This window comes from Orycteropus afer, unplaced genomic scaffold (genome assembly GCF_000298275.1).
Source record: "Orycteropus afer afer isolate SDZICR_OR568_19922 unplaced genomic scaffold, OryAfe1.0 scaffold00276, whole genome shotgun sequence".
Classification (NCBI taxonomy): Eukaryota; Metazoa; Chordata; class Mammalia; order Tubulidentata; family Orycteropodidae; genus Orycteropus; species Orycteropus afer.
In genome coordinates, this window is record NW_006921863.1 from 2,766,753 (window position 1) to 2,786,121 (window position 19,369).

At 35.9% G+C, this 19,369-nt stretch overlaps 1 protein-coding gene across 1 annotated transcript in view; it reads right to left on the reverse strand.

Annotated features, from left to right (window-relative positions):
* Nucleotides 1–19,369, reverse strand: part of XRCC4 (X-ray repair cross complementing 4) — a 397,398-nt gene that overhangs the window by 103,226 nt on the left and 274,803 nt on the right. The window lies entirely within an intron of this gene.

The following is a 19,369-nucleotide window of genomic DNA, read 5'->3' on the forward strand; positions in this document are numbered from 1 at the left end:
CAGCCACTCCTCAGAAGGAAGACTGGGCAATCTACTTCCGTAGAGATACCACCTCAGAAACCCAAGGAGGGGTCGCTATGAGTCAGATCCGAGTCCACAGCAGTGAGTTTCGTTTTCTTTTGGTTCATATGGCTATATTAATATTAGACAAAAGAGACTTTGAGATAAAAGCATTACTAGAAATAATGAAGATCATTTTATAATAATAAAATATTTCATTCTCCAGGATGAAACTATGTTATTTAATAATATAGCTTCACATAGAAGATTTTAATACCAAGATTAAGTAATTTGACAAACCAGACAAATATAGTATGCTGTACAATATATTGTGGCTAATATTTTATTTGCAATATGCACAGAATATTTATAATGTATAAGGCAATTTTGAACAAATTTCAAAGAACTGAATTCATACAATGTTTAATTAAAACTCCTCCACTTATTAGCTCTATGATCTTGGAGAAGTTCTTTAACCTTTTGAGCTTCACTTTTCTAAACTGCAAAATGGAGAGAATAGTGTTTTAGCTATGGAAGGCAGAGAACAAAGAAAATGATACTTTTAAGGGTCCTTAGACCATGACAAGAAGTTTGGATTTTAAAGTGAATAAATTTAAACACAGAATGGCATGATTATTAAATATGATTTAGAAAGAGAATTTTGGCAAGAAGGTAGAGAACGACCTAGAGACCAAAACTAGAAGCAGGAAAATGTAGTAGGAAACAATTATAATGAATCAGATAAGAAATAATGGGACTTGAAGAGGACAGTGAAAGAACTTATCTTTACAGATAGTCATGTCCCTCTTTAATTATTTCAATTTCAAAGAGAACTAACACAAACTAGGCCTATTACTTGAATACTTAATGTATACCCATTACTGTCAATACTCTTTGGTAAGTAATATAGAAAATTTAAAAGTCAATCTTTAAGGAAAATATCTCTATGATCATAAGATAAATTAAGTCATGGTATAAATATATCTATGTTGTTGTTGTTAGGTGCCATTGAGTCAGCTCCAACTCATTGTTGTTGTTGTTGTTATGTGCTGTCAAGTCGGACCCGACTCATAGCAACCTCTCCTTGGGTTTCTGAGGCAGTATCACTATGGAAGTAGATTGCCCCATCTTCCTTCCGAGGAGTGGCTGGTGGATTTGAACCACCAGCCTTCTGGTTAGCAGTCAAATGCCTTAGCCACTATGCTACCAGAGCTCCTGCTCCAACTCATAATGACCCAATATACAAAAGAACAAAACACAGCCTGGTCCTGTGCCAGCCTCACAATCCTTGCTATTCCTGACCCTATCCTTCTAGCCACTGTGTCAATCCATGTCCTGGAGGGCCTTCTCCTTTTTTGTTGACCCTCCACTTTATTAAGCATGATATCCTTCCCCAGAGAATAGTCCCTTTTGATAACATGACCAAAGAAGGTGAGACGAAGTCTGCCCCTTCTCGCTTCCAAAAAGCATTCTGGCTGCACTTCTAGGACAAATTTACAAGTTCTTCTGGCAGTCCATGGTACTTTCAGTATTCTTCATCAACACTACAACTAAAAAGCATCAACTCTTCTTCAGTCTTCCTTAGTCATTGTCCAGCTCTCACATACATATGAGGCAACTGAAAATACCATGGCTTGGGTTAGGCACACCTTAGTCTTCAAAGAGATATCTTTGCTCTTCAGCACTTTAAACAGGTCTTTTGTAGCAGACTTGTCCAGTGCAGTATGTCATCTTGATGTCTTGACTGCTGCTTCCACTGGTGTTGATTGTAGAACGAAATAATACAAAATCCTTGACAACTTCAATCTTTTCACAATCCATTGTGATGCTGTTTATTGGACCAGTTGTGAGGATTTTTGTTTTCTTTTATTGAGGTGTAATCCAGACTGCAGACTGTAGTCTTCAATCTTCATCAGTCCGTGTTTCAAGTCATCCTCACTTTCAGCAAGATGACAAGTTATGCCATCTGAGTGTTGCAGGTTGTTAATGAGTCTTCCTCCAATCCTGATGCCATGTTCTTCTTCATATAATCCAGCTTTTTGGATTACTTGCTCAGAATACAAGTTGAATAAGTATGGTGAAAGGATATAAGCTTGATGCACTCCCTTCTTGATTTTGAATCATGAAGTATCCCCTTGTAGTGTTCGAATGACAGCCTCCTTGTCTACATACAGGTTCCTCATGAGTACAATCAAGTGTTCTGGAATTCCCATTCTTCTCAATGTTATCCATAAATTGTTATGATACACAAAACTGAATGCTTCTGCATAGTCAACAAAACACAAGTAAACACCTTTCTGGTATTTTTTTTAATTTCAGCTAAGATCCACATGACATCAGCAATGATATACCTTGTTCCATGTCTTCTTCTGAATCAGGGTGCATTTCTGGGATATACTTGCATTCTGTTAATATACTGCTCCAACTGTTTTTGAATTATCTTCAGTAAGAGTTTACCTGCATGTGATATTAATGTTCAATTACTTCCATATTCTGTTGGATCACCTTTCTTTGGAATGGGTACAAATATGGATCTCTTCCAGTCAGATGGCCAGGTAGCTGTCTTCCAAATCTCTTGGCACAACTGAGTGAATGCCTCCAGTGGGGCATCTGTTTTTTGAAACTTCTCAATGGGTATTCCGTCAATTCCTGAAACCTTGTTCTTCACCAATTCCTTCAGTGCCACTTCGACTTCTTCCTTCAGTACCATTGGTACTTGATCATTTGCCACCTCCTGAAATGGATGAAAATCAACCAGATCTTTTTGGTACAGTGACTCTATGTATTCCTTCCATCTTCTTTTGATGCTTCCTGCATCATTTGATATTTTGCCCATGCAAAACACAATGCAATCACTGCCGTGGAGTCAGATCTGACTCATAGTGACCCCTCCTTGGGCTTCCGAGGAGGTATCATTACAGAAGGAGATTGCCCAACCTTCCTTCCAAGGAGTGGCTGGTGGGTTTGAACTGCCAGCCTTCTGGTTAGCAGTCAAATACCACAGGCACTATGCCATCAGAGCCCTAGAATCTTTCAATATTGCAACTCGAGGCTTAAATTTTTTCCTCAGTTCCTTCAGCTTGAGAAATGTTGCATGTGTTCTTCCCTTTGTTTGGTTTTCTAACTCCAAGTCTTTGCACATTTCATTACAGTAATTGGCTTTGTCTGCTCAAGCTGCTGAAATCTTCTGTTCAGCTCTTTTATCTTATCATTTCTTCCATTTGCTTTAGCTACTCTCTGCTCAAGGGCAAGTTTCAGAGTCTCTTCTGACATCCATTTTGGTCTTTTCTTCCTTTCCTGTGTTTTTAATGACCTCTTGCTTTCTTCATGGATGATGTTCTTGATGTCAACCCACAATGCCTCTGATTTTCGGTCACTGGTGTTCAATGCATCAAACCTATTCTTCAAATGGTCTCTAAATTAAGGATGGATACTATCAAGGTCATATTTTGGCTCTCATGGACTTGTTTTAATTATCTTCAACTTTAACTTGAACGTGCATTGTTGGAGAGCAAGATGCATATGAGCAGTTGATGGTCTGTTCCACAATCAGCTCCTGGCCTTGTTTTGGCTGAAGATATTGAACTTCTCCATTGCCTTTTGCCACAGATGTAGTCAATCTGATTCCTGTGTATTCTATCTGGTGAAGTCCACATGTATGGTCATCCTTATGTTGTTGAAAAAAGGTATTTGCAATAAGTCATTGGTCATGCAAAATTCTATCATGCAATCTCCAGCGTTGTTTCTATCACCAAGGCCATATTTTTCAACTACCAGTAACTCTTCTTTGTTTCTAACTTTAGCATTCCAGTCACCAGTGATAATCAGCACATCTTGACTGCATGTTCAGTCAATTTCAGATGGCAGAAGCTGGTAGAAATCTTAAATTTCCTCATCTTTGCCTTTGGTGGTTGGTGCATAAATTTGAATAATAATAGTATTGTAGGTGTATGGATATTATCCTATTACTGACAGCACTGTACTTCAGGACACATCTTCAAACACTCTTTGTGACGATGATTGCCACATCATTCCTCTTCAATTTGTCATTTTCAGCATAGTAGATCATATGGTTGTCTGATTCAAAATGGCCAAAACCAGTCCATTTCAGCTCACTAATGCCTAGGATATTGATCTTTATGCATTCCATTTCATTTTTTACTACTTCCAATTTTCCTAAATTCATACTTTGTACATTCCACATTCTGATTCTTAACAGATGCTTACAGCTTTTTCTTCTCATTTTGAGTCATGCCACATAAGCACATGGAGGTCCTGAAAGTTTTACTCCATCCACATAATTAAGGTTGGCTCTACTCTAAGGAGGCAGCTCTTTCCCAGTCATATTATGAGTGCCTTCCGACCTGAGAGCCTCATCTTCCAGCACTATATTGGACAATGTTTCAGGGATATTCATAAAGTTTTGCAGTAATATATCAGACTGTTTTTCACAGCAATCTATACGGTTTTCAATGGCCAGTTCTTTGAGAAGTGGATGGCTACTGTCTTCTTCTGAATCAGTCTTAGTCTGGAAGCCCCACTGAAACCTGTCCTCCAAGGATGACCTTGCTAGTATTTGAAATACCAGTGCCATGGGCTCCAACCTCACAGAAACACACAAGCCACCACAATATGAGAAAATGTCAGATGAATGGTGGATCTATAAACCAAATCAAACCAAACCCACTGTCCTAGAGTCACATCTGGCTCATAGGAACCCCTTCTTGGTTTCCCAGGTGGTATCACTATGGAAGTGGATTGCCTAACCTTCCTTCCTTGGAGCAGCTGGTGGGTTTGAACTACCAGCCTTCTGAATAGCAGTCAAATGTCTAAGGCACTATGCTACACCTATATTTAGTATTATGTCTATCTTTAAAGAATTTTATAATTTAATTATTTAAGATAGTGTAAAGTTTTAATAATCCTCACTGTTAGGTGTTTCTTCTTTACTTGTTGTAAAGAAGAAATCCCCCAGTCCAATCCCCCAATGCAAAGCACTGGCTATTCCTGTTACCTGACATGAATAGCTACCTAAAATTACTAACATATTAGTGCATTCACTGAATGATGTTAGAAATCTAAAGAAAAATATTCCTCTGTATAGAGTTTTAAACAAATTCAGTTTGTAAATGCAGACAGGATAAAGGGCAGCGTATTTGTTGAGTAGAAACCAAATCTCTTGTGTACTTGATTTTGATCTGAGTAGGAGAACAGAGCTCTGGTGGTGTAGTGCCTAAGGCATTTGACTGCTAACCAGAAGGCTGGTGGTTCAAACCCATCAGCCACTCCTCATAAGAAAGACTGGGCAATCTGTTTCCATAAGAGATACCACCTTGGAAACCCAATGAGGGGTCTCTATGAGTTGGATCTGACTTGATAGCAGTGAGTTTGGTATTTTTTTTAGGAGAACAGAAGCAGTGCCCTGCTCATAGATGAAGCCTGACTCCACCTCTTTAAATGTATATTACTTGGCCACCATCTTTGAACGGGGTATTGCTGTCTGTTCCCTACTTGGGGCAGAATCCAACACAAAAAAGATTTGGTTGCTGTGCAACATAAACATTTGCACTGACCGTAACAGAATGGTTCCAACTGGTTTGAAGTCCTGATAACATCTAGGTAGTATAAATGATAGTGTGATGGTTAATGTTATATGTCAACATGGCTAGGCCATGATTTTCAGTATTACGTAATTATCCTCTATTTTGTGATCTGATTATAAGGGGAGCTTCCTTGGGGATGTGGCCTGAATCGAATATGTATGGATATTCTGGCAAAGCTTGTTCCTGCTCGATCCTGCATCTGACTCATCATCCTCTGACCTCTGGCTCCTGGCATGTGAGCCAGCAGCCTGATGTCTGATCTGCTGGTTTTGGGTTCATCAGTCTCTGTACCAAGTGAGTCAGGAGAAACCTCTAGCCTTATGCCTGACCCATGGATTTGGGACTTGACAACCTCCACAACTGTGTGAACCATTTCCTTGAAATAGATCTCTCTACTTTCTCTCTCACTGGTTTTGCTCCTCTAGAGAACCCAGCCTAAGATAAATAGTAATTAGAATAGCTACTGCAGAAAATAACATAGGGGCTTTTCTTTGCCAGAACAGCTTTTAGTTCTCATAGTTATCAATTCCATTTTCATGCCTTATACAAGTGTACCATAACTAATTTGAAAGTAAATTACATTGATCTAAAGTGAAAGAGGATAAACTTATTTCTGTTAAATCGATTCCAACTCATAGAAAACCTATAGCAACCTTACAGGAGAGAGCCAAACTGTCTCATAGGGTTTCCAAGGCCGCAATCTTTACGGATGCATTCTGCTGCATCTTTGTCCTGTGGAGTGGTTGATGGGTTCAAATCATTGACCTTTTGGTTAGCAGCAGTGCTTTAACCACTGTGCTGAGTATACTCAAATAAATCACAGTGTCAGAAGGAGGTGACTAAAACTGGCAAAAGGAAAATGTGACTTCAAGAGATTTTACACATTTTTTTCTGTCAGTGATTTTAGTAACCTCCAAATATTGTATCAAATAAGTCAAACTTATGAGAGATCTATAATTATATAATTTATACTGTGTTATGAAACATCTCCAAATATTGCTGCTTCTGCCATTTGGAAAAAGGGGCAGAGAAAGGAAAGAAGATCAATGCCATCTTTATTTGCTACTTCTGCCTTATCTTCGACTGGAAATCATCAAACTCAATCTTGATTCTGACACTACACATCACCCCTTTCATCTTTCGCTGGGATTACAACAGTATCCTAACTGGTCCTCCAGAGTTTTTCGCCCTTGCCCATTTCCAATCAATTTATCACAGAGTAGAAAAAGTGATCTTCCCACAATGTAAATAAAAAAAAAACATAAAACCCTGCAAAAGTTCCCAAAGGTCGTAGAATAAAATGCAAACTCATTTACTTTTGCCTGAGGCCTCTATAGGATATAGCTTCCAACTACTTCTCCATTTTGCACTCACTCTACTTAGATCAATATTTCAGACACACACACACACACACACACACACACACATGGGTCTGTTACTTTCTTAACATGTCATCTTCCTCCCCACTTAGAGCTTTTGAATATATTATTTTTTCTGCATGAAAGATCTCACTTCTCAAAAGGTTTGCAATTTCTTGTTTATATTCATTTTCAATTATTATCTGGCTGGAGTCTTTTTTGACCACCTTATATAAGGTAGATTCCTTCTGTGATTCTCTACCTCTACTTCCTGTAATAAGTTGAAAAGCATGCAATGATTTTTTGATACCTGTTAGCTTATTTATAAAGTTTATCCCCTGGCACATAAGCTTTATGATGACAATGAGGTATGTGTCTTTTCTGATAGCATCTATATAACTTTTTATGATAGAAATACAATGTAGATTATTCTACACATACATCAATTTTTTTTTCCACTTTGAAATACTTGGGCAGTGTTTACAGAAAAAGTGTTAGATACTGATGTGTGATAGTCAATGGAAAAATGGTTCTGTGGTGAAATGATTCTTGCAAGTGCTATATACTATCTATCTCTCTCAAGCATCCATGATACACAACAGTATATCAAAAGCCTTGAGAAGTAAAGAAATCTTTTGTCTTTTGTTCAATTCAGTAATTCCTGTATTTGCAGATTCTGTTAACTTTACCTTCTTTTCCCTAGTTAGCATTTATTAACCTCCTCAGAGATAAGTGTTCAACATAAGGAACTTTGGGGAATTATGCTCTAGGGATGAAGGGAAGAACTATTTGTCTATTAACTTGTCTATTTATCTATCTAAATGGACTTAAGAATTTTTATTATAGTGCAATATACCATCAAAAACAAATCCACTGCCATGGAATCAATTCCTACTCATGGAGACTTCATGTGTTACAGTAGAGTTGCTTTTGGCTGTAGTGTTTATGGAAGCAGACTGCCAGTCATTTTCTTCTGTAGTGTATCTGGATGCATCTCAACCACCAACCTGCAGGCTAGTAGTGAAAAGCATTTTTGCCACCCAGGAACCAAAAACCTCATGTTCCATAAAACCATGCACTGAAAGTATCAGGGCTTATAAGAAAAACTGGATCAGGGCAGATCACTCAAAATTTAGTGCTTTGTTACAAGTGCTGAAACAAAGCCTAATAAACTAACCAAACCAAACTCAAATCCACTGCAAATGACTTGATTCCAACTCATAGCGAACCTATATGATAATAAACTGATTTTTATGGCTGTAAAGTACATGTTTAATTCATTGGAAAGAAAGATGACAGCAAATACAAAATTTCACCATAAAAATGGAGGAGATAGTTTGATAGAAAGAGGTGTAAGGAGGGCTTTAGGTTGTTAAGTTGTAAAATTTCATAAATGGAGTGAAGTCATTACAGACTTTAACTAAGGTATGGTGATGCCAGAGAGGGATGGCTCTGCCAACGGTTCTGTGTTCATTCCTCTTGCACAAAGACCAGGGAGAACTGTGTAACCCACACATCTAAGACAGCCAGTGATCAACCTCCACGAAGAAGAAAGTGCAGTATGAACAGGTTCGTATTTCTGTCAGTTTTTCCATTCAGCTGTGTTAGTATCCTTTGCATTTAACTGCTTATTCCTTATGTCATAAAACATTAACATGAATGATGAAAAATTATATATAAAGTAAGGCAATTTGTGTTATACCAATATATTTTACTATTTAAACTTCCCATATGAGCTAAATTCACATTATAAAAATACACTGCAGAAGAACAGGCTATAATTTATAATTTTAATTTAATGGCTATTCCTTTGTTATTCTAAGTGTTTAAATAGTTTGAGAACTCTGTATCTCTGGTTGCTATATTATTACATATTTTCAGATTTCCAAAGGAAGCTAATGTTAATCAAGTGAAAAAGTGTCCTTTAGTACTTTCAAGTTGAAAGTCAAGAATTCAGCTATTCAGGGCAAACAGAACCCAATAATATGTCTTTTGGGGACATTGCTGACATTGAAAAAGGAAGGCCACCACACAAGTAAGATGATACTGTGATTTCAAGTATTTTTCTCATGGAAGAGTTCTCTAATCCTCACTTATAGCTTACTTACTCTTAAAGGTTTTCACTTGAGTTCTAATTATGACAGTTATTTGCTAATAGAAATTTTTGAAAGTGAGTAGGAAATTTCTTTTGACACTCCATATTTTTTTCATGAATAAGTAGCATGGAATTGGATATACAAACACAGCTATATTGTGCTTAAAATGTCATTTTACATATTTTTATGTAAGTGATGTTAACAAAATCTATGACAAACATTTAGATTGGATATTCTTTAACCAAGATGCTCTGGGGGTACAGTGATTAAAGCATCTGGTTGCTAACCAAAGGGTCAGTGGTTCGAACCCAGCAGCCAATTCACAGAAGAAAGATGAGGCAGTTTGCTTCTGTAAAAATTTACAGCCTTGGACACCCAATGGGAGTTGCTATAAGGCAGAAATCGATTCAATGACAATGAGTTTATTTTTTTGGTTTTGGTATTTTTTTAACTAGAATCCTATTCATTAAGTACAGTTTCTATTTGGAAAAGAAAATAGTACATATATAATTTGCAAAAGTTAGAATGGATATTACCTAAAATAACAGTGAATAATAGAAAATTAATAAAAAATTGAGATGATGTTGATAAAATTATTCAAATGTCAGTATTTTTTTATCTGTGCCAACAAAGTCTCAGACACACAAATAAGCACATTTTCCTCCGTGTGCTAACAAAACCCATTCTGTAATATCCAGTGCATAATATGCCAGGGCTGGGATAAAAGTATGATCATTAAAGCTAAGAAGGTTTACATAAACTAGTAATAAATTAGTAATTTATGAATATCTAAAATTCAGGCTTAGATCTTGACTTTCTAATTTATTCATTTTAGTTTTGATACATGTTCTCTTGGGCATAACTAAACTAGTTTTATTTTAGTAGTATTATTTGCTTGTGAACTAACAAAGCAACCACAAGGCTTCTCAATTAATGCCTAAAATGTCATCCAGGTAATATTTTCTGGTAATTGAAACATCTGGCCATGGTTCTTATAGGTCACACATATTTTCTGAAGTAATGTAAGGCATTACTTCCATGACCAATGCTTGTAAAATTTTTTGTTTAGCTAGTTCACCAGAAGTTTTACTGATAGATATGAGTACAGGGAGTATATGACTTTCAGTAGCACAAATTTCCATTAGTAAAGTTACTTTTTTTACTTCATCTTTGAGTCATTTCATAAGTCTACATTATTTCTTACACTCTAACTTTAAATCTCTAGAAACCTAACAATACATAATCTTTCTTTTTGTTACCCTCATTATCTTTTGATTATGTGTCTTCAGCACAAAATACCACTTGGGCAGAAAAAGATGTCCAAGCTTCTTCTACGCCCTGAGGGACTTTCTGCAGATATAAATATGCCATTGGCTAGAATACAAGCTCTGTTCACCACCAAGAGATGACACAGTCAGACATAGTAATTTTCTTTTTGTCATAAACTTTGTTCTTTAGTTCACAGAGTGTTCAAATCACTGTTTATACCAACTTGTGATGATGAAAAGAGAAAAAACAAATATGGTAAACATCTTTGAAAAGTTTAGAAAAGAGCTGAAAAGAAGAAGAGTGAAAGTTAGATATTAACGTCATTAATATCTTCAATTCTCTTGTGAAACTACTTTACAAAAATACCTATACATTACTTGCTTTTGTAGTGTCAATTAAAAAGAGACTTTTTGAACCTAGCTGTTCAAACCACAGTTGCTTCTGTGCTACATATTTCTTGTATTTCTTAAAAGCTTTCTTGGATAATTTGATATAAAAATGCACTCAATCATCCATTGCACATATCATACTAAAGGCTGGAATACAGAAGATTCAGAAGTTCTACCACTCCCTCTAAACAGCCGACAAACTGAGAAAATATGTAAAATACTTACATATTTTCATATTTACTTACATATGTATGGGATATATGTAAGTAAAGAGAAAATGGATTAAACATTAAATGATGTGCTTAACAGCCTATAAGCTCAAAGAGGAAAGGGAGTCTGTTTTTGTGGGTTCTAGGAAAGTCAGGTAGAATAGAAGACTTTTACATGGCAGAATAGGGAAAATTAAGAATTCACAAGCAGAGAAAAAAGTTTAAGCAAAAACAAAGAAATGGGAAGGAATGAGACATTGAGGAATTTCTGTAAGTCTAACAAGAAAAGCACTGAGAGGCAAAACACAAAGTAGTGTTAAGAGTTAACTTTTGGGGGAGGTTTGGTCATGGAAAAGGACATAATTTCCTTAGGGAAGGGATGGAGGGATAAAATGATGTTGATACATAAGAAAAATATGACTCATGATAAATGAGAAAGAGTGAAGAGTGACTTGACTAGAGACACAGGGTCTGTAGTGTGGTGGCTTGAGAATATAACCATGGAAAGAACAATTTAGCCAACAAGTATTGAGTTCCACACTCTCATTTACATTGTAAACTTTAATTGCTAAATAACTGCCTTGGAAACCCAAGGAGGGATTGCTATGAGTTGGGTCCAACTCGATGGCAAACAATAACAAATGAAATTACATTGAGCAAGATACAAGCCTATAACAAATCTTGTTATTTCTATTGTTTATCACAATTAGAACTAATCCTACCCAGATTAGTTTATTTAAAAAAAAAATCACTTCATTGCTAAATCTTCAATAGGAAGACTTTTATTTGTGAACTAAGAGAAATTTTAAAAATATTTTTGCCACCTAGTCTAGAAAATAAATCAGAAACACACACCTGACTTTATGAAAAAAATAATTTAGTTAATAAGCTATTGCTCAAACAACTAAACTGAAAAAAAAAAGTAAAGACAGGGTTATCTGCACATTCACTTCCACGGGATGTTAATAAGCCTGCAAGAGTAAGAATAATGAAAGAGCACTGCCCCTCCTCGGAAGGAAGATGGGGCAATCTACTTCCGTTGTGATACTGCCTCGGAAGCCCATGGAGGGGTAGCTATGAGTCGGGTCCGACTGGATGGCACATAACAACAACAATAACTGCTTTAACTTGCAGAACTATGAATTAATTCTTACCTATAAAAAGAAATGAAATAATTTTATTACTTTTGGAAATATAGTATTATTCAAAATGTCATTTATGTGAAGTAAAATAATTTCATTACCTTAAGGCAAACAGTGGGAAAGTCAAATGTGTATTTAAAGATTTGCTTTAAATTCGATTTTGGAGCTTAGATTTTGGGGTAATGAATACCACAAAATACTTTGAACTCTTCAGGAGAAAAACACTGGATCAATCCCAATTATTTTGGGGGTATTACTTGTAGCATAACCAGAGCTAAGGACCGAGGTTTTTAAACTCTTGGTCCCTTAAGCTTTCCAGTTCACCAGGGTGCCTCTCATCCTTTTTTTCCCCCCAAGAAATGTCATACATTTTAGAAAAAATGACATACAAATATATTTTATGCTTGTGTTTTTCTTATTTACATATTTAGAGTGATTGAAAGTTTTTTTAACCATAGAATTTTTAAATTATAGATTAATGTTTGTCATTACTGATAATGCAGGATTATATATGTCACAGCCTTTAATGTTGTTGTCTGTAACTCAGAGTTCCTGTTATTTTAGATTTAATTTTTTTCAAATTAATCTTACGATTCTGAAATGTTGAAAAATCATGTATCACCTATCTAAGCTGAAAAAAAAAAAAACATAAAACCCAAGAAAGTAATGAAATTGTGGGTGTACTATGTTTCCGCCTCAAAAATAACAGTTAACATAATACAGAAGAACAGTCCATCTTTATCTGCCAATATTTAGAAGGGGCGGTAATTATGTATTTCAAGGAAAGTAAATAATAAGAAACACACATTTGCTAAATTGTGAATTCATAAAAAAATAATTTGGTTGATGTACTATTTTACAAATCTCAGAGTAGTGAGTGTTGACAAAGGATCAAAATTAAATTTATTTATATTAGAAAAAAGAAAATTGTGGAGAAGTTAGCCTTCTTTATACTAATATAGAAAACTCCCTGTACTTTCTAAATTGCTACAAGAGCTCTTAAAAAAAGAAACAATGAGAATTTCCCTTTTTGCAAATAATATATAAAATGGAACAGATTCTTTCCACTCATATTTTTGATCAAGAAACTGATAGCTTTAAGCCTTAATAATGTGCTTTATAAAGTATCTAAGTAATGAAGATTCATTTTAGCAGATAATCACTGTAAATTACATGATACAGAATATAATCAAAATACTTAAAATGTAGTAATTATGAAATATAAATATTTATACAATGAATAAATGCAGATAAGCATTTAAGTTTCTATTTCATTAAAAAGAATTAATAAAAAAGTGTCCACTCTACATATAATTCTATATAATTCCATATAATAGGTATAATTCTATAATTTTTTCAGTTATAAAACTTAAATTTAGCTCTGGTAGCATAGTGCCTAAGGCACTTGACTGCTAACTAGAAGGCTGGCGGTTTAAACCCACTAGCTACTCCCTGGAAGGAAGGTTGGGCAATCTACTTCCCTAGTGATACTGCCTTGGCAACCCAAGGAGGGGTCGCTATGAGTCAGGTCCGACTCGACGGCACATAACAACAACAACAACAAAGAATATTATAGCTGTCCATTTATTATGGAATATATAAATGTAATTTTTTACTTGAGGGAGATGTCTGGTTTCAATTTGTTATGTAAAGAATTTGGAGATTGTCACTTGTCTACTCACAACAAGAGAAAAGTTGAACAAACTCAAATTCAATGACTTTTCTTGGACCCATCGGAGAAGTGAGGTTGCAAGGTAAACTACCACCCTGAAATCTGGAGAGCCAGACAGTCACTACTGAGACTATTTATTGAAGCAGAAGCCACCAGGGACATAAACTCGTAGGGAGCTTACACTGCAATTTTGAAGACTTACTGGAGACTGAATGTGGACTAGTGTGAGAATGAGAAACTTCTGGGGGCTGTGATGTTGGTGGGTCTCTATTTTTATGGATTTTACCTCTAGGAATGGCATCAGTTCTCTTGGGGAAGAACCAAGAAAGATCTCTTCCTACTGTAGTAGGGAAAGGAAAGAGTACTCCTCAGTGAAAATAGGAGCAGAGTCTTCTGCATAACCAAGGTCGGCTCTCCAGAGAAAGAAAGACTACCTGAACTTCACCCCACCTGTGGTAAAGACATTCCTCAAGTTCCAGCCCCCTCTACTCTTCTCTTCTCAAGAGAAGAATTATTCAGGGATAAGGAAAATGATACCTACATAGAAAAAGAAAGAGCATTAGAGAAGCAACAAATGAAAATGTTTTATTTTTCTTCTTAATTAATCTAAAAGATAACTGTTTGTTTAAGGCAAAAGAAGTACCAATTTGTTGGGTGTTTATAGTGTATGGATGTTTAGTAAATGAAAGAATGTCATCAGGGAAGAGAAGAAGGAATTGGGAATAGTCTAGTTACCTGCACTATTCATGAAGTGGTACAATGTTGTTTGCAGTTGCACTCAGATCAGTCAGAAGTATATATCAAAGACTCTAAGGCAATGACTAAAAAGTTTTGTAAGAAGCATAATTTATATGCTAACAAAACAGATGGGAGCTCTGGTGGCATAGTGCCTAAGGCATTTGACTGCTAATAACAAAGCTGGTGGTTCTACTCCTTGAAAGGAAGACTGGGCAATCTACTTCCATAGAGTCACTGCCTTGGAAACCCAAGGAGGGGTTGTTATGAGTCGGGACTGACTTAAAATGCTCAATTAAAATAATACAAAAACATAACAAGGAGTAACAAAGAACACGTGTTATGGATTGAATTGTGCCCCCAAAGGATATGTCGGCATCCTAACCCCTGTACCTGTGAATATTACCTCATTTGAAAATAAGAGGTTTTCTTTTGTTATGTTAATCAGGCTATATAAGAGTAGAATCAAAGTAGATCACCCAACCTTCCACCAGGAGTGGCTGGTGGGTTTGAAACACCAGCCTTCTGGTTAAGCAGTCAAATGCCTTAGGCACTATGCCACCAGAGTTTCCATATAGGAGTAGAGTGGGTCCTAAATCTAATCCTGAGTGGTTATAAAAGGAGCAGAATAGAAAAAGAGACGCACACAAGGGGAAAAGGATGGTATGTGACAATTGGTCTACAAGACAAGGAATGTCAAGAAATGCCCACAGCATGGAAGCTCTGGTGGCACAATGGTTAAGTGCTTGCCTGATAACCAAAAGATTGGTGGTTCAAACTTACCCAGTAGCTTCAAGAAAGACAGACCTAGTATTGGCAATTTGTTTCTGTAAAGATTACAGCCTAGAAAATTCTATGGGGCAGTTCTACTCTGTCACATGGGGTCTCTATGAGTTGAAATTGACTTGACAGCATCTAACAATAAAAAGAGAAGTTGAAGTGATAAGGATTATCTCACAGAACCTACATACAAAGAGTGAGAGAGAGCATAGCCCTGCCAACACTATGAATTTACACTTTTGGTCTCTAAAATTGTGAGACAATAAACTCCCTATTCTTCAAAGCCACCTACTTGTGATATTTTTTTATGGAAGCTCTAGGAAAGTAAGAAAAAATGTAACAAATAGAAAACAGTTATGTACAAAGTGCATATAATAGTGAATATTATTCCAACTACTGGTGTCTCAATAATCACTTTAATGGGAATGGTCTAAATACACCAATTAAAAGGTTGTCAGAGTGGATAAAACAACAAGACCCAACTTTACATTGTTGACAAGGAACCCACTTAAAAGTAAAGGGGTAGAGAAAGATTTACCCTGTAAACATCAAACAAAAGAAAAGTAGAGTAGCTATAATCATTTCAGACAAAGCAGACTTCGTAATAAGGAAAATTATCCTTATTAGGATAGAGGGGCTTTACTTCTTTGATGAAGGTGCTAAGTTCTAAGAAGACATAAAAATCCTAAATATGTATGCATCTAAAAACAAAGCATCAAAATACATGAGGCAAAACTAATGGAACTGAAAGCTGAAATAGAAAACTCACTAATTGATTAATCAAGAAAATAGAAAATCTTTAAGAATATAGTTGAACTGAACAATACAATCAATCAATTTGATTTAATTGACATTTATAGAATAATCAATCCCACAACAACAGAGTATACATTCTCCTCAAACTCACTTGAAACATTCTCCATGATAGACCACATTCTGGATCATGAAACACACCCTAACAAAGTTAAATGAATATAAATTATATGTAGCATGTTTCTCAGACCCACAAGGAAAGTAATAACAAAAACTAGTTGGAAAAATCCCAAAATATTTGAAGATTAAAAACCCATTTCTATATAACACATGGATTAAAGAAGAAATCTTAAGAACAATTAAAAAATAATTTGAACTAAACAAAAATACAATTGTCAAAATTTGTGGGATGCAGCAAAAGCAGTTCTTAGAGGGAAATTCATAGGATTGGATGCTTATATCAGAAAAATCAAACATCTAAAAATCAGTGAGCTGAGTTTCCACCTTAGAAAATGAGAGAAAGAAGATCAATTTAAGCCTAATGCAAGCTGTAGAAGAGAAATAATAAATATTAGATTTTAAAAAATGAAAACAAAAGAGAAAAATCAACAAAACCAAAGGCTGTTTTTTAAAATAATTAATTACATGAGACAACATATGTGGAAGTACTTGTAAATTGTAAACACTATGATATTGCATTTACTCATTAAGAATATGTTCAAATAACAAAATAAGGGAGGAATGTAACACATACAGATAGTCAAAATATTGACAGCAATCCCATCTTCAGAACACTGTATGGATATGAATGTATCAGAAGGGTTTTATGATTAGATTTCTAGATATTTCTGTCCTGAATCATTTATAAGGTGAATAAAAAAGACCATGTTCTGGGCTATAAAACTGTATTGTTAGTTGTTTGGTGGAAATAACCGAATGTCAACATTAATAACATTTTACTTAACTTTGTTTTTCCATTTTGGATTAAAGTTTGTGAAACAAAGCACAGAGAACTGTGTATCCTCTCCTCTGTTGCCCTAGAATCTTGAGTTGTAGATTGTTTGCAAACATAAATTTCCTTGTCACATGGATAAGCCTCAGCCAATGTTTGTGAGCTGAAGATTGTTCTGTTTTTTGTCTTATACCACAAAAAAACTAAACTCACTGCCGTCACCTTGGATCTGATTTATAGCAACTCCTCCTTCAGTTTCCAAGGTAGTATCACTATGGAAGTAAATTGCGCAATCTTCCTTCCAAGGAGTGGTTGCTAGGTTTGAACAGCCAGCATTCTGTATAGCAGTCATATGCCTTAGACATTATGCTACCAGAGCTCCCTTTTTGTCTTATATTGTCCATGAAATCTTGGGCAATATGCTAAGCTTAGTGACAGACCTCTTCCATATATATGCATGTCTTTTTCAATCTCTCATATGGGAATATATGGACTAAAACTATGACAAGATGGGGTAAAGAGAACAGCAGAATAGATGTGAAGAGTCATCTAAAATCTGCATGATTACTGCCTGGCAGAATGCCTAACAAATACTAGATGAGCAATAAATATTAAAGTAATCTTAATCTTGGATAGGCCAGTTTATAATGCTGATAAATGAAAAAACAAAACAAACAAACAAAAACGTCACTACCACGGATACATGGCTACCCTACAGGACAGAGCAGAGAACTGCCTCATAGGGTTTTCAAGGCAGTAAATCTTTACAGAAGCAGACTGTCTCATCTTGCTCACGAAGAGCCATTGGTGGGTTCAAACTGCTAATATTTTGGTTAGCAGCCAAATGCTTTAACCACTGTAGCACCAAAGGTCCCTAGAATGCTGATGGTCAATGAATTCATTGTGGGTGGTCACTTTACTGATGATTGCGTCCCTGGCCTCTGCTCTCCAATAACTTAATTAACTTGGCCCAACGGTTGACCAAGTACAGTCAACTCTAAATCTTCTACATCACTTGTATTTGTCCCCGAGTTTTCACCTGTTCTTCAACAGCTTTAATCCAGGCTCTCATCTTCAGTCATCTGCATTATTGCAATGACCTTCTATTGTCCACTTTTCTCTATACTCCTCAACTTCTCAACTTTCTTATGTACTCTTTTCCCAGCTCTTTTTTTCTCCTTTTCTGTCCTGGGCTTACCACTGACACTGAGGCATTACTTAGGCCTTTACCATTCAGGGCCAAGAGGGCAGTTGATGCTAATGAATCGTGATGCTCAATAATTTTCTTTTCTTCTCAAGCAGCAAAAGACAAAATATATTTACCCATGTAGAAAGTCATGTTCCTAATTCCACTTTCACTACCAATAAGAAAATTTAAGGAAGCTTTTTTTTTATTTTAAGGGTTTCAAGATATACACCACACTTTATTATGTATATGTGATGTAGCTGAGAATTAAAGACAGACTTTCACTAAAAGCTTTCAATATTTTATGATCGACATCAAAACATTTTCACTGAGTGCCAAGTGTGTTAAATCACGGTGCTACTTATTACAAATTCAAAATAGTTATTTTCAAATAAAAATAGTACTAACTGATTACTATGGGACTGGCACTATAGTATTTGTTTTGCATGGATTATCTCATTCAACACTAAAACAAAACAAACAAAAATTATTAGCTAGGATTTCTCATTATCTCCTATTTTTTATTTTTGTTTTCCATGCTCATTTTATTTTTTATTTTAATGAAATTTAGAGATATCGGGTAATTTGCTTAAGGTCAAAATAGCTTGTGGCTTCCAAAGCTTTTGATTCTAAAGCCTGTATTCTTTTTCCCCAAACTGATGACTGTGTACTGACATTGTTGTAGCTATTGGAGAGCAGAGACCAGTAGTATAAATTTTTTCTGAATAATTTCTAGGATATAACACTTATGTGGCTGACAGATAATCAGACTAGCATAAATATCTGAAAAATAGCACACAATAGCCTTTCAAAAGGAGCTCTGGTAGCATAGTGCCTAAGGCACTTGACTGCTAACTAGAAGGCTGGCGGTTTAAATTCACTAGCCACTCCTCGGAAGGAAGGTTTGGTAATCTACTTCCGCAGTGACACTGCCTCCAAAACCCAAGACGGGATCGGGATCGCTATGAGTCAGGTCTGACTCGAGGGCACATAACAACAACAACAACAAGCCTTTCAAAATAGAAGACTACTAAGAAAAAATACGAGCAGCTATCTTTCAGTAAGGAGCTCTGGTGGCACCAAAAAAACCAAACCAAAGTGCCATCCAGTTGGATCTGATTCATAGTGACCCTTCCTTGGGTTTCCAAGGCGATATCACTATAGCTCTGGTAGCATAGTGGCTAAGGCACTTGACTGCTAACCAGAAGGCTGGCGGTTCAAACCC